The sequence below is a fragment of the Scleropages formosus genome, chromosome 24 (genome assembly GCF_900964775.1).
Source record: "Scleropages formosus chromosome 24, fSclFor1.1, whole genome shotgun sequence".
Taxonomy (NCBI): domain Eukaryota; kingdom Metazoa; phylum Chordata; class Actinopteri; order Osteoglossiformes; family Osteoglossidae; genus Scleropages; species Scleropages formosus.
The window spans coordinates 6141555-6166595 of NC_041829.1; the positions used below are offsets into that span (position 1 = coordinate 6141555).

At 41.0% G+C, this 25041-nt stretch overlaps 1 protein-coding gene across 4 annotated transcripts in view; it reads right to left on the minus strand.

The window, feature by feature from the left end:
* The window catches only part of LOC108936537 (SH3 and multiple ankyrin repeat domains protein 3-like), a 205775-nt gene extending 196669 nt beyond the window's left edge, over nucleotides 1-9106 (minus strand). For 2 of the 4 annotated variants that reach the window (XR_003797304.1, XM_029248681.1), the window contains exons 1-3: nucleotides 8312-8577; nucleotides 7989-8044; nucleotides 2692-2739 (exon numbers count right to left, since the gene is read on the minus strand). The gene's annotated coding sequence lies outside the window, so the exon portion shown is untranslated. Of the gene's footprint in view, nucleotides 1-2691; nucleotides 2740-7988; nucleotides 8045-8311; nucleotides 8578-8963 lie in introns of those variants that run through there. The other 2 variants (XM_029248682.1, XM_029248683.1) reach the window with 2 other exon arrangements.
* Nucleotides 9107-25041: the final 15935 nt, after the last annotated feature.

Genomic DNA, 25041 nt, shown 5'->3' on the forward strand with positions numbered 1-25041 from the left:
AAGTTTTGAACACGATTTTGCTCGCTTCAGCACAACCAAAAATGCCAACTGCACTGGAAAAAAAAAATGTCACTAAGATTTCTCCTGAGAGAATGTTTTCACTATATGAAGTTGGGTGTTTGTCTAATTGTGTGCACACCTGTATCGGCGTGTTTGTGTGCGTACGGGTATTTGTGCGTGTACGGGTATTTGTGCTTTTGTGTTTCTACGCGTGCATTGTATAAGGAAACAAAGGTAGAAAGCTAAAACAATGGATAATAAAACAGACCACTTGCTCCACTGCACAAATTCAGTTGCTGAACATTTCAGTGCTGCACTGCACAACAATGAACGCTGATAGCTGTTTGGCAGAAAGTATCATCTTCAAAGTCACCATTCTGGTTTTTGTCCATGTGATGTGAGAATTTGATATTATGGATTAACTTTCCATTTTTTTCCCAGCCTTGTACCCTCAAAGCAATCTCACAGCATGCTAACTAAAGTAGGCACTGAAAGCATCTGCACCCTGGTATCTATAGTCATGTGTCGCTTAACTAGTGACTGCATATTTGACGGTGGTCCCATAAGTTAACGGAGCTGAAAAATGATCAACTAGCAATGTTGTAGCTGTCATAACGTCGTAGTGCAACATGTTTGTGGTGGTGCTGCTGTAAACAAACCTACTGTGCTGCCAGCCTTACAGACTGGTTTATGCATTTGCTATACTGTACTTTTATCATTATTTTACAGTTTACTTTACCGTAAAACAGTATGCTGTGTTACACTGACAGCAGCGCCATAAATCTTGTGTTTACCGTGTCTCGACTGCATCAAGGCTATACCATCTAGTTTTGTATAAGTACACTGATCGAGGCTATACCCTCTAGGTTTATATAAGTACGTGCTGATGTTTGTACGATGACAAAATTGCCAAACGATGCATTTTTCAGAAAGTAACCCTGTAGTTAAGTAAAGCATGTCTGTACAAAACCTATGACCCCCCCCCCAGAACAGAGAGAGGGGGGAAAAAAAAAAAAAAAACAAAACACTTCCTACTCCCAAAAAAGACCACAACACTCCATCTCTGGTCACTTACCAGTCCAACTCACAAGAGGTACTTTTTGACCCCTTCTTTTTCAATCTCCTAACAGCTCCATAAATTTGCATCGCAATGTCATGATCAGTTTTTACATTTTCTATCAGTCATATAGACAGCTACCTAGTCAATGCGTCAGAAAAAAATGTGGTATTGGACTTGGATTGTAGTGGCATTGTGTCTGTATGGAAAGCCCACCACCTGCTATGAAATGCACTTTGTGTTTGTTGTATATTGTCTTGGTGAAATCATCAGCTGAGTGTATAAATGTAAATTTAAGTGTCCCCATGTGGTAGGAAAGATCTTGTCTAATGGAATTCACAGAGCAGCTCTCATCTGAACAGAGTACAACACAATCAAGCTGGGTTAGAAAACACCGTCACGATGAGCGAGGACGAGCAGCTTGCTCTCCAGATTCAGCCCACACACTGGGGAAGCGCGGAAGGAGCAGTCCGACGGTCGCATCTCCGCCGCGGGGTTTCCTGCACATCGTTTTAGTGCAAGGGCCTTGCGTAACCCTTTGCTGCACGACTGTCTGCTTACCTCTCTCTCCCGCATGCTCTTACCCTCCCTTTGACGATCCCTACATTGCAGGTCTGTTACATAACATGCCAATGGGATGTGCATGCTAATAAGAATGATGAGTGTCACCTAAATATAAGTCATGACTCATCACAAGCTGTTAGTGGGTTGAGTTTCTGAGGCTGCCTTGCAGGACTTGACACAGAATTCAAATATGGCCTCAGCAGAAAATGGTGGACATATTTCTTAATTGATATTGTATTCATAAAACTGCAAACTTCTATCACACCTCTCTGCACAAGTTCAGTTAATTCTAGTATTTTTTTCCCTTAAACCAGGCAGTCTGAGACAGCAGAACAATGACAATATACATATTTTCAATGTGAGAATCAGAGCCAAATTAGATTTTTACACTAGAATATTAAGTTATCCTTACTCCCTTTTGATCATTCACTTATTAAATACGTTTTGAACATTGTTGCCTCAGAGTACTTAACGTTGTGGCATTAATTGCAATGTATTCAAGCTGGTAAAATCACGCATAGATACTAAATTGATCGATATGGAACTATTTTATAAAGTAGGTGAAGATAAAAGACAGAAGGGAGGGAAAAAAATATCCTCAGGCTGATATATGAAAGCGGAAAAAAAAAAACCCTCTGGGCATCCAAAGCCAGTTGGCTGCCCAGCCCCTTAGAGAATAACTATACAAACAGGAGAAAAATGTGTGAACAAGTGGTTTCTTTACTCGTAGTAACCTTTCATGTCATAAAAATATAAGGAAACTTTCCAGTTTTGTTCCTTGGTGGTTCCAGGATAATGGCGGAAGTTACCAGGAGGGAAAAAAAAAATAATTGCATAAGCTGAAGCGGTACAATACACTACTGCAGTACTGAAAAATCCATATATCTTTACAAATGGAGGAAGTCTGGACTACAAAAAGGCATGTTAAGTAAAGGAGTTTCCCCATCGATACATAATCTTGTGGAACACATAGTATCCTTGCATCTTCATTAAAGTGCGTAATTTAACATCCAGATCGTACCTCTGGCTTCACTGCCTAAAAGGGACAGTAAGACTAATATTGATCTTACCTCACAGAGATGAAAAGATGGTTTCACAAAAACAGTTTTTCCTTGGTCCTGAAAGACACAGGATAAATTGGCAAATTAGACATCTCAGCATTACTAAAATCAAAAAGTTTGATTAGTCAAGTGATCAAAGGACTTCAAAAAAAAAAAAACTGTCTAAAATAAAGCAAGAAAATTTTCTACGAGATGTATGTCGCTTTGGAGAAAATGTCTGTTAAATGAATAAAGGTAAAATTACACAGAATAAAAGACTAACAAGGCAGTTCAAGAAACAGATGACGGGCCCTCAAGATAGACTGGGGCACTCAACAAATACGGCAGTATTTCCATAAACTTCTGGAAAGAATAGACGGAAAATAGATGGAAACCGGTTACTTGAAGCACAGGGCTGCAGTCCCTGTGCAACAGAACTGTACCACTAGCATGGGAAGCCCCATTAATCTTGTCAGGGGCAAGTGGGGGTGGGGGAGGTGGTCACAGCAAATGGACATGGCACGTCCAGTGAGGACGCTGCCCAGTTTGACAGATGGAGAAAAACACATCCAGATGCACCATCCGGCTCTGAAAGGCCCAGCTCCAGGCAAATGAGGGGACGCAGAGGGCCAGGCAAAGTGCCCAGTGAAAGGGACTGGGTGTCACAGATTGAGACATCTCTGTTCATTCTGCAGTCTTTCAGATGGGCTCACAACTTGAAAAAGAGCGAGAGATCAGCAATTTGAAGCACCTGTGCCAGCCAATACACAGACACAGCATCTTTGTGGCCATACTATGTCAACTTATTCCAGGCCATCAAAGGCTAGAAGGCTAGGCCAAAGACTTGTCTTTCCCAACCCAGTTATCAGGACTGACCTAAAATGCTTCAGCAACACACACACACACACAAAAAAAAAAAATATCCTTAGATTGCAATTTAGTACCAGCAACAGTAGAAACTACAGTATTTGTCACAGGGAAACCAATATTTATCATTCAGAATCAAGTGCTGTGCTGGAGTTCAACTATAACTGTACATTGTTGGATGTGGATACAATGGATAGCATTTATTTCATAATAAACAAATAGTCACTGGTGACAATGTATTACCATGGCAATGTCCTCTATTCCAACCTCATCTACCACCCCATTAGTCAGGATGGCCATCACCCAATGTCCTGTCCCCAACATGTAGAATGTACAGATGGATTTAACCTTACTGGGCACTTAGATAAAGTCTGCAGATGTGTATATGGTAAATGCTCTCACAGGTCGAGTCCATAAAACATAGAAAATCAGGAATATAGCTTTCCTCAACACTGATGTGCTAGAGGTTCTTGCTTCTGATGTATGCCTGGTATTCCCATGTCATTGTTACTAAATAGTTGGTATAGCATATTGCTTCAACTGGACCGTGAACCTAAAGCAAAACAAATTGCATTACTTTAGCTTAATAACCACAAATTACCCCATTTCTTAGATACTGCCTGTTCACAATAAAAGTAGAGGTGAACATTTAATTAGCTGTGACCTGCAAATTAAGTTTTTGCTTCAACTAAACTAATGAATTTAGGATGAAGGCTAAAGTGACAGCTTGATCACAGAAATGAAGGGCACAGGAAGTAGCTATAATAAACATGGCAACTGTACACAGCTACCTTGTGCAAGTTCATTTATACGGCCATCCGACTGAGGTCTACGCATCGTTGAGTACCTACAAGAGTTCTTAAGTAAGGGCTTTCTGGGGACCCAAGAGAGGAAGTCGTTAAGTGATAGCTTAAACACGTCAGAGTGCATGCAAACCACACTGACGTTCAGGAGTGGACTCCATAGCAAAGGGATGATCAAAACGTGAAACTATTTGATATGCTTGGCATGTGCCGAGCACTAAAGACCACTACAAGATAACGAACCTCAAAGCCTTTGCCCAACCTACTGTATCTATGTCACTTCCAGGTATTCCGTAGCTACATTTCAAGAATGAAGACTCCAGAGCTTGCCGTCAAAGCAGACCATAAAACTAATACAGCTCTAAAAACTGCTTTGTGCCGATAGCTACTCCTTCACATATGGTGGAAGAGCTTAATTAGTTGCCCAAAGGTATGTGAGCCACACACTCAAACCCTTTCTGAGTTCTCCAAATGCTAAATAAAGTCCAGTGTCCTACTTCATGTAACAGCATACTAAGTCATTACTTTCATTACTGATTATGGAGGTTCTGTTTCTAATGTCAGAAGAATGTCTGTTGAACTACTGTGTCTTACAAGGGCATCTTCATACATGAAAACATAAATCTGTACATATGGCATGTTTAACTTATTGCATGTTCACTGGTTCCTTGTGTCTTGAACTTCTGAAGATAGTTAAACTAGAGAACATAATAGCATGTTCTTAATTTGTCTAAAATGTGTATTTGCAACATTTTCCACCCCAGCTGTTAGTCATTTTCAATTAGTTTTCATTTGAATGTATTCTGAAATTGTCAACACATTTATCACATATTATAGCTTTATTCCAGACTTTCAGAAGCTACTATGTAAATAAATCAAGGAACATTTGCATTAACTCTAATTTTGTAGAAGACAAAGGTGAAAGTGGCAATAAGCTGATGAACAGCTGTCCCCCCGTAATCTTTATTTTGTTTAATGCTAATAAAATAAATATGTGTGTGTGTGTGTGTGTGTGTGCGCGCATGTTTCTGAGCAACATCTGTATTACTAAGTGACTCTGGATTTACAAACAAGTTAGAAACACACTTCCAGTCTGAACTGTATTCAAAACCAGTGAAACCAGTGCAATATCATAAACACCTTCAGTTATTGTAAAATTAAGAAAATTTGGACAACGGGGTGGGGGGGGACAAATACGATTCCCCAGGTCCACATAATGGTACCAAAATCATTTTACAGTTTTTAATAGGAGACCTGCAGACACAAGCAGTAAATAACTTTGAGGGAGGGCGCTGCTCTGCACCTGTACCCTGGCTGAAGAAATAGTGGAATATCATTTCTTTCCATTAACATTCTCAAAAATTCCAGGTGTTTTTAACCTTCAACTTTTAGCATCTATCAAGCTGATAGTTGCACTGTAGGACCACGTATGCAATTAAAACATTAAACACACTTTATTCTCAAAAGTTGCAATGTACAATGGACCCATAATGGAAATAGGGTTTAATTTTAATTTCTGACATGAGATTAGACAGCCTGAAAATGTAGAAAATTTACATCTGTTCTTCACCATAACTGTTTTAGTTATACTACATCTTCATAAAATATTATTCTTGCCTGTTGTCATACCTTTGAGAAAGTTCAATTTGCCTTCAAAATATTCAGCAAAATCATTTTAGGTAAACTTGCATGCCTAAGCAAGCTGAAGGTCTGCCAAGACTAACAACCTAGTTGGGCTACAACGTTAAGCATGAATTTTAAAATAAAATAAAATAAAAAAAAAACATCTGTGAGGAGAACACATGTAAAGTTCCACCTCCTCCAGATTCTTCATCAGGAAAACATGCTGTACCCCGGGTGAGGATGGTGGGAATAAGGGAAAACATCACAAAGAGTCCCACATTGCTTCAAATGGGGATTCATACCATGTGAGTTCCTGAAAGCCTCAGTTTTCCCCTGGGAAACTAAAGCAGACATGAGCACTGAGCCTTCAGAGGAGACAGTGATGAGCCATTAAGTACCCATCGCTCTGCTCCTTCTACAGACACACAGAAGAGGCACCTTTTCAAAGTGCTGTAAAAGTGTGGTGCATAACAGGGAAGAAAGCCACATTACATGCCTTTTGGTAAAACATGAGTTTAAATGACCATTTTTTCTTCCAGAGCCAGATACTTTCTCACAGATCAATGAACTGTTTCATAACTGGAGACGATGGCAGGTCATTTAAGGCCAGTGCAGAAAATTCCTCACGACGAGCACCTGCATCAACGCTTCAGCAAAAACTGGTGCCCATAACATTTGCCCTTCGGGTGGCGTTACAGCAAAGGAAGAATAAATGACTAAAAAGGCTCACTACTCTGTTTCCCTTTAGATTCTTACCATTGCACATGCAAGGAGCTACATAAAACAAAAATGTTGATTTTACCCTCCAGCACCATTCTAGGACTACGTTTAGGGAAGTTACTTTGACTTCTTGCTGCTGGCCATGTGGTCTGTATGCTGAGATGCATCCCTGTCAAATATGGCAGGTCAAAAATGAAGGTACAGGTTAAGGTTGCCCGTTAACAAATCAGCTCAGCAAAAAGCATCACTGTCAAAGATGTATAACCTTAAAGATGCTGGTTCACAACGAGGAATGCACGCTGCTGCTAAGCTTCACAGAAGGTGCTTAAGCTGAGCACTGGATATTACTAAGACCGCATACAGCTTTAAATGTCTTCGGATAAGCGTTGGCTAAGCCACAAGATAAATTAAAATTATCATGTTCCCCCTAATGACAGGCAATTAAGATACCAAATTAGACAAATGTCACTTCAAAAACACATACACTCACACATTTAAACATATGCATATAATACATGCATATACACACATTAAGATTATATTTTATCTTATTTGAAACCAACTTGGATATAAGAAAAACTTTGGCTGTAATCTGTATAATTCTGTCTTTTGCGCAAGCAAACCCAAAATAGGTTGGCGTTAGATAAATCGTCACGCTTTAGGCAAGTTGCTTTTCTCTAACAGCAATATAACCTTGTCAGTAAGACTTTAGTTTAATAAAGGGAGATGTGCTGAAATTGTTATATAAACATACAATACTGACTGGAAATTAAATAGTTTTGTTTTTTTTTTTTTTTTTTTTTTTAATAAAAGTGCAGTTAGTGGAATTGTGGGTGAAGGGAGCCGGAGCCCGACCACACGGTTTCAGCACCTGCAGCGCAGAGTCATCGTTTCAGCAGAAGTGCGCATTTTATCGTCCACTTAGCTCCGGACCCTCAGACCACCAAGAGAGGACATCTCCCATCTCCACGGCGTGACTAAGAGCAGTGAGAATCGCACCTCTCGAGGCAGGCAGGGATGCCGCCCCATGACGCCAGTGGTGTTATGTAACTCCTGAAGAGCTGCATCTCATCTCAAACTACTTTAAGGAAAGGGTGCAAGAATACTAATTATTCAACATGAGTTGAACCCCCAGGTACTGAGTACAAAGAGCAAGCAAATACCCCCAAGGGACCAAAGTAGACTTCAGACTACTTTAAACACTCCACATGCATTTAAATACCCTCCTCCCTCCTACACACAGCATCCTCCCAACATCCCTTTAACACAGCTGTGGAAAAAAAGGCCAGATGTTCCCACCAACCCCTCACCCACCTTCTTGCAGGACAGGTGTTCCCCCATCAAAGTACATGCGGGGCAGCTTGACACACCTATCAGTCAGATAGAAAGTGATAGCAGTGAGTGATTCCCCCAGAATCAGCGAGCACTTCTTTCCCTCCCCTTGCTGAACGGCCAAATCCGCCCATCTGCTCTTCAGCCCCTTTCAAACCGACCAGCCGCGTCAGCAGTTGAGCACTTTTTGTGCACATTTGCAAGACGACACGAGAAATGCAGCGCGCCGAATCGCACTTCACGGACAGGGGAGCGTTAGCCCTCGTTCGGACATCAACGTATTCGACGGCGTTTGACCCACCTACCTTATGGAGACATTGCATGCTTTAATAAGTAGAGGAGAGCTAGGACTTGCCGTAACCATGGAAATCCCGGTGCATTTCTGCGAAGTACATAAAAGAATGATACATTTAACTGACTAACCCAGCTACTCGCAGCAACCTGAGGGGGAGCGTGTTAGTTTGAGGGGTTGTCATGGAAACTATGATGTAGAGCCACGAGGGGAGGAATAGGATTTGGAAAAGGAGGGGGGAAGGCAGAAAGAAAGGGAACCTAGCAGCTCCCCGGCTGCCAGGAAAACTCCCACACACTCCGCGTTCCGCCAAGAGCTTAAAGAGCCATACTGATTCGAGAAGAAAGACGACGCAACTCAGCAAACGCTGACCCGTTCCTTCAGAGAGGGCAATTCCATCACTGAAGGACAATCCAAATTCGCAAACCGACACATCCGCAGAGTTTGGGAGATTGTAATCATACCTTAAAGTGAACATTGAAACAATCCCCTTCTCGGTCACAGATGAAACATTATGCACGAACATTTTAAATGACCACCGCTGCTCGAGACACACCCATTTATGAGAATTTCTTCACCGCTGTCTCACACTATATTCAGAATGTCCATTGGAAACGTCTGGTTGGCATCACAACTGCAGCAGGATCGAAGTACCGGAGCTATACCTTCACAGAGCCTCAGCAGTCACGACTTCACGGTCTTCCAAAAATAAGCCTCGCTTCGTGTTTGTGTTGCATCGGTTGAAGTGAACTGACAGCGAGAGCGAACGACCGTGCCTCCCAAAGTAGGGCCAAAGGGGGACGCCTCAGCGAAGCTCAAACCGGCCCAAGGCAGCTGGCTTGGACACACACTCTACCCAGTTGCCCCAGATAAGGGCAATGTTTGTTTATACTATCAGGACTGTGTCACACACCGGGGGGGGGGGGGGGGGGGGGTGTCCAGTGGGACTGTTGGCCTTGGCAAAGGAAGGGCAGTTTGCTTCCACCCCAAGGGTGGATACTAACAGCCCCCATCCAGCCACTGCCCATCTGGGTTCAGATGACACCGCAGCAAAGAATCTCAGCAGCAGGAAACAGGGCAGCCAAAGTCACTAGTCAAACCTCCAACTCAGTCATGGGATCAGCCTGTAGATAAAGGCTTTCTCCTCCATCCCCCAGGGGTCAGGAGTCACCGGAGGGGGCTGAAATGTTCCTGGCAGTTGTTTGCTTTTGCCTGCTTGCGTGGAAATGAATCTTTGATGTGGTCCCACTGCGAAGGCCAGTTTATGTATGTTGAAACAGAGCACACTGATCTAGAGAACCACCCCCAGTGCAGGACAGCTGAAACCCCACCTCCGCTTGACAGAGGTTCATTTTTCATTCCATAATTTACTTATTAACAATCACCATTAAGGTTTGCCAGGAATGACTGAAAAGCAAAGTTTTTAACCTTAAATTAAAATGTGAAATGTAGTCATTTGTATTGCTAGATTAATGTTCAGTCAGTAGTCAGTGGTTTCATTATTCATTTTTTAGCAAAAGACACTATAAAAACAAAATTCTCTTCTACAACAGAACTGAAAGTCTGCAGATTTTCAGTTTTTGCTCATAAGGTGGAATGAGCTCCCTCTGCTCTTCAGAGCAGCTGAATCCATTTCAACATTCAAGAAGGTTCTCAAAACAACTCCTGTAGTGACACCCCTCTCCTGATCTAACACCTCTCAGGCCTATGTTGCAAAAAGGCATGTCTGTTTTCTCTTAATTGATGCACCACTTTTGTGAAAAATGTCTGCAAAATGAAAACGTGAAGTTTCCAATGTGAGGGCAAATGTCCTTCCATTCCAAACGCAAGACAATAATGCAGCTCTGTGCAAGAAGGTGAAAATACTTGCAAACCAATTTCATCCATTACTTACATTTATGTACATAGAAATTGTAGAAAAGTACATTGGAGGAGCCACAAGATATGTCAACAAAACATGTCATGTGAACGCTGCATAGAGAGCCCATCGTCTGGAAGCACAAATTTAAAGTCGAATGATCATAAAATGTAGCTGTACTGCATTGTTCTGTAAACACTGTACTGTAGACAGTCTGTGTGTGAGTAACTTTGGCCCGGAAAAGCTTCTGACCTATATAATTGTATAACAGATTTCTATGGGAGCATCCTTTTTTCAACATTCAAAGAGTAAAAGCATAATCTAGACAGCGCCTTTGCAAGACAACTAAATTACAGCAGTGGGGGGGAATCAATATCGTCCAATCAGCATGATGTGGAAAGCACAGGAAGTGTGTGGGGGGGGGGTGGCTTGCTTTACAATTAATACTCTACCAACAGATCATTGGGAATTCAATACTAAGACCCTAAACAAAAAAAACTACTTCCGTCATGAAAAGAACAGCACGCTCATCTAAATCAATGCTAAAAGAAATTGAAAATTATATTAATAACATTGGTATGAAACAGTATGGAATAAAATCTACCGTACTGACTTCTCTAGAAACATTTACAGGGCAAAAAGCTGTAATCATAAGATAGGGATGAAAGAGCATGCAGTCACATTTAGAGGAAGAGCACTTTCAGGATCTCCTGCCATTACTCATCTACACGCAGCTCACTACTACCTTGGAGAAAGTGGACCCCAAGAGACACTAAGAGGAGACACCCAGAACTTGCAAAAAATTAATATGTCCCTAAACAGAACCAGTACAGAGAGGAGGAGGGGGGGAGCAGGTACATAAGCTTTTAAAAAAATGCTGAACGTTAGCAGGTGGCATAATGATTAGAGCTGCCACTTTACACTTTAAGGTCCCAAGTTCAAATTTCATCTCCAGCTCTGCTGTCCTTGAGAAAGGTTTTTATCCTTAACTGATGCAATGTTACCCAGCTCGATGGTTAAATCACTGCAAGAGGAGTCATACTAAGTTGCGCTGGAGGAAAGAATCCAGATGATATGAATATTTACTTTGCCAAATAGGTGTATTATTAGACTGTAAAATGTCTAATTGTAGAGGATGGCACAGCAGGTTGAACTGGAGCCCCAAAGCGCTTGGTCCGAGCATTTGAATAAGGGTTCAAATCAGGTTCAATCTATGTGGAGTTTGCATGCACTCTCTGAGTTTGTCTGGGTCTAATCTGGATGCTCAGGTTTCCTCTCACAATCTAAATCATGAGTTTCAAGTGAACCGATGATCAAATTGCCCTTTGTGAATGTGTGTGTTACATAGCTGTGCTGTGTAAACATGCAAATGATTGCTGAAAGTTCAGTGCAGAGCACGTAAAATCGTAAGTCACCTTGGATAAAATTGTCATGTAAATACTAGTTTATCAGTCTAAAAAGTAATTGCTAAATGAACAAAAGTAAACAATACATATCCTAGGAAGGGTTTGACATAAGTGCAATTAAGATGCTCAAGTGCTAAAACTTCATGCGCAAGAAAACCCAAAGCAATGAAATAAACGTACAAAAGAATCCTGTTGCCAAGATCGCATTCCATGTTTGAAGTAGGAGAAACAGGCCCATGTTTGGTGGCAAGTGGCAAAGGGAATAACACATTCTTTGCAACAGGACATAGGTTTTTCACAGGGACACAGTGCTGTTGCTAAGGGGAATTCAGACAAGGACTCCATTTGAGTGTTTAATGGCATTCACTCGAGAGGTTATTTGTATAGTATCCATCTTAGGTAATGTTTGCCCTTGTCTGGCATTTGTAAAAAGTCCTTGTAGCCAGGCTGGGAGAACAGTGATTGGGGACAGGGAAGATCGATAAGCCTTGTATCTCCATCAGAGGCAAGACAGGTATGTATGTTGCAGCCATTGATGGCTGGAATGATTTTGTGTGATGTGTGTGCAGGTTTAAAAGCAGTGATTGGATTTAAAATTAATATAAACATGCGGTGACAAACGCTGAATTACAGAACTCCATATTGTGAGTGAGACACTAGTGTAGCTTCAGCTTCCCTAAACGTTTGCTGAACAATGAGAAACAGTTTTTCTGAACTTATGAAACACTGAGAAGGGGGGAAAAAAAAAAAGCTTTCAATTGGAATTTGATAACAAGCTCTGTGGCTTAAAAGATTTGGAAACACTCAAGGCAGCAGCTGGCCGATGTACATCATACTATTAGCACATCAGAGGCGCTACAGGGGCGTCTAGAGACCAGGCTGCTGTCTGGCAGTTCTATCAGCTGTCCTGGATCCTTGCCTTCTCGCAGGAAACTTCTATTCAATATAATTTAATGATTAAACACAATGTCTAAATGCCAAGAAAATTCCATTGCACCTCATTTTAAAGCAATCCTAAATCAAATTCGGACATTATCTCAAATTCATTTAAGACTGCCATCTACCTTCCTATATCATTCAAACTTTTTCCCAGTATTCCAGCAGTATCTGAACAACTGAAAATCTGATAATTTATTTAGAAAATATCTGTGTGTGTGTGTGTGTGTGTATATATATATATATATATATATATATATACACACACACACACACACACACACACACACACACACACACATATATATACACGCACTGTATATTTATAATTTTACATATACAGACACGGGCATTCACTAATAGGTGCATACATGTATAGACACACTAAGTGTATCTCTAAACTTCACTGATATTATGATCAAAAAGTAATTAAAATAGTGCTGCATGAATATCGCCATTGAAACACACACACACAGACTGCTTCAGCCTATTGGCAAACACCAAGTTTGCTGTCGCAAGTAGACTGGAGAGACTAGTCAATGGGCGGTTTTTTCCTGGTTTATCACTGAAATCCCCTTTTTGTGTTAATGGTTCAGTCCTTCCTTCCTACAAGAATGAAGGGAAGCTGTTTAATAAGGGGTTCATTTGTTCTCTTGCAGAAGGTAGTGGAGGTGGTGGTCTATTTGTAATGGACTTTTATAAATATTGTATATAGTTCCTTTTCCCTTATTGACTTTAGTAAGCCCTTTCAGAACTTAAAAAGATTACTGTGACTTACCTGCGGTTAAAGAAAGAAAAAAATCCAGAGAAAGCATGTTTACGCCCCACCAAGACACAAGTTATGACAAGGTCCAAGGTTTCGGATGAGACAGTGGGTCTGGGGTTCGAGTCCCGCTTGGGGTGCCCTGTGACGGACTGGCGTCCCGTCCTGGGTGTGTGTGTGTGTGTGTGTGTGTCTATTTCATTTTGTTTATAAAAAAAAAAAAAAAAAAAAAAACCCCACAAAATACCCTAAATAAGGACATCTGAAGAAAACAGACGGCGAAAAACAGAAATATCTTCAAGCGACAGATTGGCTTAAAAAATGTAGGGCAAAAATAAATAAAGACACAAGCAAATGGCCTCAAATTGTGTATTTTAACTAAGGACAGCTTGCAGTTAATGATGGGAATAAGAGGGACTTGCAGGTGTAAAAAGGAATTTTAAAGGTGTACAAATAGCTACTCTTCACAAGATGACTTGGGTTGTTCCTAATTAATTTCCCTAATTTTTCCAGACTGATTAAGCATACCAGATGTAGGTATATGGGAGAAAAAGGGAAATCCCAGCTGGTGTGTACCCAGAAGACTGGCAGAGCACATTAATCTTGTTCTTGGGACTCTGGAGAGCGCGGAAATAAAAGTGCTGTGAACGTGCACTCTCCAAGTTTCCCCATTGCCATTTTTTGTTCTTCGAAAAGACCTTGGAAAGTACAATTACATTTAATCTCTAGATCTAAAAAAACTAAATCAAAACAATTGACATAAGGCCATCAAAGCATGTAATATGTGGGAGATTAATGCATACGAGAGCTTAAAATTCATTATAGGTTATGGCTGTGGATGAAAGCAAATCTACGGCTCTCGGAATGCTAGGGCTGCACTCGGTTGGCAGGAGAGAAGCAAGGCTTGATTTTATCGAATCTCTGATAGCACTTTGAGCTCTGCTGGCTCAGCCCCACAAAGACACATGACACTTTTAAAACGCCACTATAGAGACAAATGTGGAACCATAATCCATGTTGTGACTGTCCAGGTGTTTTTTTTTTTGTTTTTTTGGTTATTACATCTTTACTTGTAATAACTTCATGAGATTAATTTAATGATTGCTATTATGCAATTCCTTGTTTAAAACACTTAATTAAATGCATATTTAATAGATTTTTATGTATTTATTCGGTGAACTTGTACATAAACAAAGAGTAGAATATATTAATTTCAAAAATTAAAAAATTGTTTAATTTGATAAAATAAAACTAGAATAAAAAGTAATTTGATTGAAATAAATGTAGAAATTAATCAATTTTAGAGGCTATTAAAAGCTTGAGAGGATCACAGATGAGACGAACGAGGCTCAACCTGCGTAGTATAATTTACATACTGTACATCCATGAGAATTCTATCGGTTCTGCAAACTCCAAACACTAAATCACAGCAACGTGTGTGTGGGTGTGCGCATACACACACACACACATTGTTGGGTCATGTTGCTACAGCTAACAGTGCAATTATTCACTCTCTGGGTAAAACTGCACCTGCTGTGTCAGCAACTAAGTACTATATTGTAACGATCCACGTTACTGTTTTAGGAGGGAAACCTTTGTAATGTAAATAGTTGCATTGTGGGGAATAATGTTAAATGTGGGTGTGCAACCACTGGGGGCACTTTGGGGGGGAAAATGATTGGGTGACTGTCTGCCAGTGTGTTGGGAGAGAGCTTAGGGGCGCTACGCAGGCTGGGAAGGGTGGCTTGAGGCGCAAGTCCTGAAGGGAACGGCGTCTTCGGACCGAGAGCGTTATTTCCCTGGTGCTGGTGTTTGAATAAATCGTTTTTAAGGAACGCTGCCTCTGCGTCCTTCTTTGCCCCATCCAGACCCACGGCGCTGCATGCCACAATATGTATAGAGTTTTCAGCTTTGTAAAAAAAAAAAATGAACAATTTGAACAGGTAAAACCAAACTGCCACACTGGGGTATTTTTTGTTGCCTCTTGCCTGAAAAACATAAGCAGACCGTTTGACGAGACGTCATGGTGCCCCCCCGGGGAATTGCCTACCTTTCACTGGAAATGCCCCATTACCGTAGTAGAGTTAAACATGCGTTGTAATATTTATGATTTTTATGTTTGCTTCAATACCTATTGATAATGGTATATGTATTCCGTGTTTAGGTATGACTATAATGTGTAATGTTGGAAGTTAATATGGTATAATCGAAAAGAGGCAGGGCTTGGGTTATATAATGAGACTGAGCACAACTCCTAACGTGAGGTGCACCAAGTAAGTTTTGAAATTGAACAGTGGCTCTTGTGTGGTCCTTGACCTGTAACTGTTCTAAGTAGCTCAGTAGTCTTCACAAGTACATTAAACCCTTTTACATTCACAGCATTACTTTGACTGCGAATTTGCCACTCAAATGTGGACTTTTTTTTTTTTTTTTCCTAGCAACACTACCTTCACCAAGGAACATTGTGTAACAGGACCCTTCAAAACAGCTGGAAGAATGCCTTTCCATCTCTCCTCTGAAGTGATATCTAACTCTTAAATCATGTCAGAGACCCACTGTGTGTGTTGCTCCGTTTTTCTCGCTCGGGTTCCCGACAAACCTCTACGTGTGGTCACGCCGTACGTCTGCGTCCTGCTCCGGTTAGCCGGAGGATCCTCGAGGTCACCTGCCACGGAGCCTCGCTCGGCGTGCTCTGCCGCCTGTCGCGAGCTGCTGAGTGTACAAGTTCTTCATCAGTGGCCCTTCAAGTTGCCATGGAGACACAGCAACCCGCCTGGAGCACGGAATCACATCCAAGGCTGAGGTTTGCATTTCCCATATACAAAATTACTTTAAAGAGGCTTTCCACCATAGAGCACACTCTCGCAAAGGACACCTTACTCTTTTTTTTTTTTTTTACTACAATGCTTCACTACACTGTCAGCAGGGAGACCCTAACGGGAAACACATCTACCCCCAAGCTTACTTACCTACTTGGGTTTAATCGACGCAACTCGGGGTTCACTTATTTTTGCACCTGTACTACTACCATGTTTCTACTACAAACACGATTTTCTCCTAAGCGACATACGGAATTGGTCATTACATTCCTTTTATGTCACATGAGAAAGACTGCTTCTCATTATATAACCATTTCATGGTAAAACTTGACACAAGGAGTTCACACACTTTCAAGCAGTACTGAATATTACATCATATTATGCACAATTTATTATTCGGAGTGTGACCAGTCAGAATGAGAAACAGCTGCCTGTAAGGAAAGTGTGCGATACTTTTTTTTTTTTCCCCAGATACCAGTAGAAAAAAAGAGTTAAGCAATGTAATCACAGGATAACAATGAGCAGATACCTTAGCCCAGACAACTCCTTATTGAGTCACCCAACTTACATATGCAGGAAGAAAATATATTGGTTCGTAAGTCGCTTTGGCTGTAAAATACTGACTGACTCATAGTGCATTCTGGTACATGACATGAACATTCACAAAATTCAATTCACTGCATATCAACAGTAAACCACTTTAAAATGAATTCACAACCTTTCAGAAGAAAGATGCTATATAAATACCAGTAATGCTTATACAAATGTGTAGAAAATGTTATTTTAGTCAGTTAAATAGCTAACTTGTAGAACTATATAACAATCCATCAGGCCTTTGGAAAGGACTTTCATTTTCATAAAGTAATTAGAATCCAAAGTATGTTTAAGCATATTAGCCAGTGGCAGAAAACTATAATATCAATAAACCTTATATACTACATTAAATTCACTCTTTCAAACATCCATAAACGGAAGCTTAATTTCTCTAATTTGATGAACCAAAAAAATCACTTCATAAGGCAATTAACAATTAATATGGATTAATGATGGATTTCCATTGTCAAAAAAGACACCAAGGCCACGTCGAAGAAAGTATTCAGGGTTGATTAAATTAAACAGATGAATTACGCACACTGTAAATGATGAAGTTTGTTACATGATTAAATGATAATGGGGATTTAGAGGAGCCGATGACGTCAAACATGCATTGCTTCCCATAGCATTCGCTAAAACACCTCAGCACTTACAATAATGAGTTTGGATGTAATAGGACAAAATTGTTGCCAGGCTTGTTGGCATGGTATCTTTAAGGCACATAATAAATAGCTATGATTTTTAAAAGAACTCCATCCATCTGGCAAGTAAAGGCAAAGGTGAGGTTTGCTGTGATGTCAGTACCGCAAGCTGTTGAACCAAAATATGTCAACATCAACACGCTAATTCTATTTTGGCACTTCAGAAATCACCAAAACACTAAAATTTAACCATGAAAATGTGCCTGTTGTCAGAAAATGCAACAACATGTAACTATTCAGAGCAGTTGATGAACCTGGTTGGGTTTTAAAGCTGAATTGCATTTTTGACCTCATGAAAAACAAGATAAATCATACCCCAGGGTCACTTCTTTCCAATGGAGCACACCCGTCGGACATTCTCCGATAATCCATCAGCCTTATGAGTTGTCTGCTTTGTCTTATAACCTGTTGCATTTTCAGCCATGACCCATCAGTGGAGCCATACAAAATAAAATCTGGAGATCATGGGTGTCCTAAAAATGAAAACCTGACACAGATATTAGAATCCTTACCAACATTTTTTTTTCCCCGCATTCTCTACAACCCAACTCCAACAGTGAGTGGATACAGCTACTGTCCCAGGCCATCATTCTCGGACATAAGCGGGATGAGGACACAAACGACAGGACGATCAAGCGAAAGCCTAAAAAGACCTGCCAGCACCCTGCACTGTGCCATTCAGGCACAGTCCTGCCACCCGAAACCCTTTTTTTTTTTTTTTATCGTGTTTTTCAATATTTCTTCATTTTTTCCGCAGCAGAAAAAGCTTCCTGATGAAAGGCATCGCGCTGTACCTTGTAGATGCTCAAGCACACACTGTTCCAAATGCAATTTTCAGCAATTGCTACAGTTTTGACAGCCAGTTAGCAACTTAAAAGCTGAAATGCTGAATAGAAGTGGGGAAAAAACCAAAGGAATTACGATCAAAACCGTACCGCAATGTGGACTAATCGTAATACCAGGTAATTCCTCTAGAGCACAGTATTACAAATGTTTAATCAGAGACAGATTGGACGAATCAGCATATCAGCCCAACCATGGTGAGGAGCTGCAAAACCTGAGAGGAGACGAGAGCTGACAGACCGTCTATCTTTAGGGGGTGGCGATGCCTCGGTGATTAATCCTCACACTCCGGCAAATGATGTCACACCTTTCTTGAGCCAAGGACACCGCTGGTCCAGAATGTCTCACGCAAAGGTATCTTTGAGAAGACACTGCTCAAACTGCCGCCCTTAGTTGGCCAAAAATTCGGGGGCGGCAGGCCGCGTAGCAGTTATTGCCGCTGCCTCGCACTCAGCAAACGCGGGGTCGAATTCTTCCTCCTGCTGTGGAACCCTTGAAGGTTCTTACACTGACGTGCTCCAGTTAAAATTAATCTTGCATAAATTGGTCATCCGGTGTAGGAAGCTTCAAATTGTAAATGTTTTAAAGAACCGTCAGCTAAGTTAATATAATACACTGACAAATTGCTATTGACTGCATGTCCTGGCATGGGGAAATGCAGCTTTTTAACTTGGTAGCTTGCAAACAGCAACCTAAAAAAGTAAAGGTATTTAACTCATAGCCCAATCCAGACAGTGAATGGCTGCAAAGAAGAGCTGTATTGGGATACAGGGGCTCTTATCACCTGCAGCAGGCCCTGCTCTTCACCAGTGAAGAACCTCTTGCAGACTCCAGGAGAACCCGTACAGATAAGCGCTGCTCTCGATCCAACGACAGAGGCCACCAAAAAAAAAAAAAAAAAAAAAAAAAAAGGTCTAGCAATGGCAGTGGATACCTAGCAATCTGCTGCTGGATCATCAAATTTTTATGTGAAATTATCATACTTTTCAGGGCGACACAAAAAGAGTGCAGAGTGATGTTTTCTCCTGCACCTGCTCATGGATCATTCGGGAGACCAGAGCCTTTGAGGTACACCGTCTTTTATGTGAAAGATGCAGCCATAACTAGTAAAGCTCCCCTCGCTCATTACTATTATCACTCTTTATGAATAATAATGAATAAGCATTTTTAGTTGTAGCAGTACGACTGATATTTACCTGATGTTTTTATTCATGGTGATTTTCATAGTTAGATACACAACACTAAGGTGCTTACAGGTATCTAGCCATCCACACAACAGAGCAATGCATCACACTTTGGACAATTTAGTAAGAATTTCACCTGAAACAAATGTCTGGACAGTTGGAAACCAACAGGAACGCAAGGACAACATGTAAACTCCACACAGTCAGATTCAAACCCAAGTCTGAAACCACAACCCAGGTGCATGCCAAGTACCGACACTAGTCTCGGAGTCATACTTGACGCAGTTTCACATTTTCAAACGCTGTCGAAGACACCGAAATATAATCAGCTTCCCGTGATTAGCATGGAAGGAGTTATAGCGGTGAAGCAAAAAAAAAAACTGATGAAATAAAAATGCTATACATGACATTTTGGCTAAAGAGTTAAAATTATTTTAGCACAAAAATATAAGTACAACTTTAACCCCCTTGGTTCAGATTTAGTCAAGGGCATGAACCAAACTTAGGTTTTGTAAAGCTATGTTTATTTTTATCATTTAAAATTTTTTTTTTTTTGCATGAAGATGGGAAAAATACATTTTCCGTCCATTAATTTTCAATGAATTCATGATCAAGGTCACAGTGATCCAGAGTCTATTCCGGGTTCACTGGGCACGAGGCTATTACTTGAGGAGGCACAGCCTGCACGGGACACCAGTGCAACACATAAATATTATGTTAGCTTAACCCAAAGTTAGGGTCACGGTAATGAAATGAAAAATCATTTATGTATGAGATTTTTTAAATGCGTTTCTCTCCTGGATCATTTGTACATCACGGGAAGTTTATATTAAGGGGGGGCTGCTATCATCGCTTTGCACACAATCATCCTGTGTGACAACACATAAATCAGGGCTGGCATAGCATTTCAGAATTGTAGATCACAAAATTTGCAAAAGCTTACTGAGAGCAAGGAAAACAAAAACAACCAAATCAAAAGGTGAATAAGGCAAACACTAGAAGGATAATCATTTGGATACATCACCCCATCTTCATTTGCACAGCCTAAGACAAATCCCATCCATTACAGGGTAATTGTATTCGAACCCCCTGCAAACCCCAATCAGGCTCCTCTTTAAGAGGCAATCAGATAGAGAATTGTTGTGTAAAGGCGTGTAATGACTTTTCCATGAAAAAACAGCTCATTGCCCTTTTTTTCCTTCCACTGAGCACGTAATTCATTAACACGCACAAGGGTGGGTGGGAGTGCGTTGCAGCATCACAGAGGTGGCTGCCTTTGAACACCATTTACATTGTGAAGGAGCTTCTTGGAGGCTAAAAAAACAGTGAAGTTAGTGGCTTTGATGAGCAGTTTAGAAGAAAAGACATTTGCAAAAAGCTATAAAAGAGTCGCTCTTACAATTGAGTTATGCCGAAACAGTCATCGGGGCCATTTAACGGAGGATATTCCCAACTTGGATTAAAATAAATCTCTCCGTAGGAAAGAAACTTTGCAGGCAGTGTGTGTTCCCAAGCTTTTCAGATTTTATAACACAGCCAGGAGAGGTACAATCAAGTACGGTAAAGTCCCGATTATCCGACATTCCGGAACATATAAGAAGCCCAGCATTCCACAGGACATGTACTTCAAGGCACTCAGTTTGTCCAATACATTCAACGTGCACAGGACAAGATGTTACACCCAATGTGTATATTAAAATAATAATTTTATATTTTATAAGAATTATTTTAATATACAACAGTATGGACTTGCTTTTTTTTTTTTAACCCACCCTCAACATTTTTCTATTATCTGATGTTTTCAGTTATTTGACCTGATGTTTGTCCCCTCTCAGTCTATGTGAAGTTTGCATCTTCTCCCCATGTCTGCATGGGTTTCCTCCAGGTGCTCTGGTTTCTTCCCACACTCCAAAGACATGCTGTTCATGTTTACCCATAGTGTCCGAGTGACAGAGTGTGTACCACTGATGTATGGATGAGTGACCCGGTGTAAGTAGTGTATCTAGCAGTGTAAGTCACCTTGGTGAATAAGGTGTGTGGCCTAGTAACACTACATAGAGTTCACTGGAAGTTGCTTTGGAGAAAAGTGTCTGCTAAATTAATGTGAATAAAAACCTTACTGTACTACATTACTGAGGTTCAACATCAAGGTCAAAATCAAGTTGACCCACCTGCTTGAGACATCACAGCCCAACTTCAAGATTTTTTGAGAATAGATGCTATGAAAACAGTATGAACAATGCACCCTTTAGCAAAATTACTCCACACGCTCAGTCATTCTCCAACACATCAGAGAGGCTCTTATCCAGTCGAGCCCCCACCTCTACCTTCATTGTAGACATGTCATTGTTTCATTTCAAACTGCTGTATAGCCGCTCAAGATCTGCCCTTTGAATCCCAAACAGGGCGACGTATTAGCAGAGGCCCTGCAGCAACACCTGTTCCTATTTCAAAATGGGTAAACACTCTTATCCTGTCCCCCAAAAACCATTACTAGATAATCACAAAATGTTTGCTGCCAGACAAAAGAAAAGCAAGTACAGATTAAGACTCATTTTCTCCAACTCCAGATAAGTTTTGCCACATTCCTTCAGCTTCCTTCACATTTTCTATACATTAAAAGAGTCACAATGTTCGACAACATGTTATGAGGGAATGTGATTATAATTACATATATAATACATAATATAAAGCAACACCCTGAGCTTTCATTTTAAGGAAATTAGATCATTTTCAGTGTCGGAATTCCTGGTTTTTTTTATTACCAAGCTTCTTTTTGAAAGATGCATATGTGCCATTTCCTGTTAAAAATCCCTGTAATGACTTGTCTACTTTTCGATTAGGGAAAAGAAAGCGGCTAAGTAACTACAAGTAAATACCTCGGCTGTGAAAGCCACACGCGACGGAATGTGGTTTTTATGGCAACCACCACTATGACATTAACCGAAGTCAAACTGATTATTAATGTCTCTAAAGCTTGCCCTTTACCACAGTTCTGGTAGAAGTGCGAGCTCCTAGGCTTAGCTACAGGTTATCAGTCCCAGTCACCTTTTCATTATTCAAAGCAGCATGAGTGAGAGGAACATGCCACACAGCCATTTCATACCGCATCAGAGCAGGAACTACTCAGAGAACAATGTTTTCTAATATTCAAATTCACGGAGCGAGTTCAGCATGTCTGATTAATGCAGCCTATGAATTAGCAGCAATACCCAGGTGAACGGCTTTGTCTCCTACAACCTCAAGTTCAACCCTCGATTTCAATTAACTTGTTGTCCGGTGCGTGCAGGTATATCTGTCCAATTACTTAACGTGACAAAATTACGCTGGCATCCTGTGAGAAGTTGGCACAATGCGGCTTGCTCGAAAGGTCCGCGTGCAGGGGTGTGTTCTGCGGATAGGGTTATTTATGGAGAAAGAGCTAGTCAGAACAAAACCATCCGCTCTTATTCCCCATAGCGTTATATGAAAACATTTACTTTCAGCCCATTACAAACAGACATATCGACAATAATGTCAATACTTATGAAGCTTTTTTTTTTTCCTGCCGTTTTCTTTGTAATGCTACAGAAACAACAACTCAATCTCAGAAAATTTGCATGTATTACCCCGCTCTCAGACAAGGGTGCCTGAGTGGGAGTGAACTGAAAAGTGATAAGGAGACCAGGCGCGAGTTAGCATTTTTTTTTTTTTTTTTTTTAAAAACTTTTGACCCTTTTGCCGGAACCAGAGGTTCCTTATCACTGCCAGCGCCACCTACAGGATCTATTATTGAACAGCATTCACACACCGGTCAATTACGAACTGTTCTGCAACAACTGAGCGCAACGCAAAAGAAAGAAAAATTGTTTTCGGGTGCCATCTCTTCCCTTTTTTTCTGTTCAATTTTGAACCCACTATACATGCAATGCCTAGATGTACAAAAAATATGCATACATAGTCTCTGGGTTGGAAACAACGGATGCTGTTAAATTTAACATAAGAGATTTCATAAAGATGTGGAAACTCCATATTTCTGACCTTGTCAGTCCCAATGTATTCAAGTCTACAGGGATTAAGTATTTTACTTAAACAAATTACATATATGAAGAAAAAAAATCTAAACCCTTTGTCCAAAGTGATAAAATTCAGCCTTCGGGACAAGAAGTATTTAACTTGGTTCTCTTTACGTTCGCCACCTTTACGAAGTAGAACAGCGTAACAGAGGCTCAGTCCACTGCACGGCCCAGTCGCATCACCTAAACGCCATTTTCATTTTTCTATTTCATTTTAGAAAAGTGGTCTGTTCAGAACGCCACTCAGCAGTGTCTACACTTCAGCTGCCAGTATCTGACCCTCTTGGTCCCACTCTGCCATTGTAGACTCCCCATGTAACTGCAACTGACTAATTCAAACTGGTGGTATGAAGATGTCTAACACAAGCAGTGATGCTATTGTACAAAATAAAATAACTATTATAGCAGTGAAAAAAGTGCATAAAAAGCAAAATTCCACTGTTCCAAAGCCCACTGTATGAAAGTCAGTTTTCATAAGACAAGATTGTGGTATTTTGATGCATGGAACACTGGAATGTAGCACATGAGTTTTTAAACTTTTTTCTGCTGTGTTCATAGATTGTGTAATGTAAGGCAGTCAAACATTCAGATGTAGGTACAGTAATCCAACAACAAAATGTGTTTGCTGGCCAGATTTATGCCACATTAACAGTCTTCCTGCCATAATTTGTGATTTGGAAAACATTTGTGCAAATTTTAATAAAGCTGATACATTGGGTGTGGGGGGGGGGGGTGCGGTGGCGCAGCGGGGGTTGGACCGGGTCCTGCTCTCTGGCCGGTCTGGGGTTCGAGTCCCGCTTAGGGTGCCTTGTGACAGACTGGCGTCCCGCCCTGGGTGTATCCCCTCCCCCTTCAGCCTTGCACCCTGTGTTGCAGAGTTAAGCTCTGAATTGCCGTGACCCCGCTTGAGACAAGTGGTTTCAGTCTGTGTGTGTGTGTGTGTGTTTATTTTCATTGATAGATTATATCTTTATGGGGACACTTTCAATCCAACATATATAAGTGGTTCAGTTATTTGGTAATATCAGCAACCTTAATGTTGTGTCTTCAGTTCAATTTCTAAACTGAAAACTACTACTTTAACACACATACACGCACAGTCTGAACCACTTGTCCCATTCAGGGTCGCGGGGAGCCAGAGCCTAACCTGGCAACACGGGGCGTAAGGCCGGAGGGGGAATGGACACACCCAGGACGGGACGCCAGTCTGTCGCAAGGCACCCCAAGCAGGACTCGAACCCCAGACCCACTGGAGAGCAGGACCCGGTCCAACCCGCTGCACCGCCATGCCCCCCCACATGCAAGTATCCAAAAAAATTAAATCCAAAGTATAATTTGTGAACATTTTTAAAAGATGCACCTTCTCCGCATTCTTCATTAATTTTGCAATAACGAGAACCACCTCGACAGTATTCCTCCTCAGTGAAACTCCTATCATTTTTCTCCATTAGCACTCATGACCCTCTGCTCTTATGATAAACATTAAGTAAACTTCAGCAGTTCTTTAATTGGACCTTGGACATTACTTTCGCTTGTAGTGGAATCTATTACTTTTATTTATAACCTGCTTCCCTCAGCCCATTT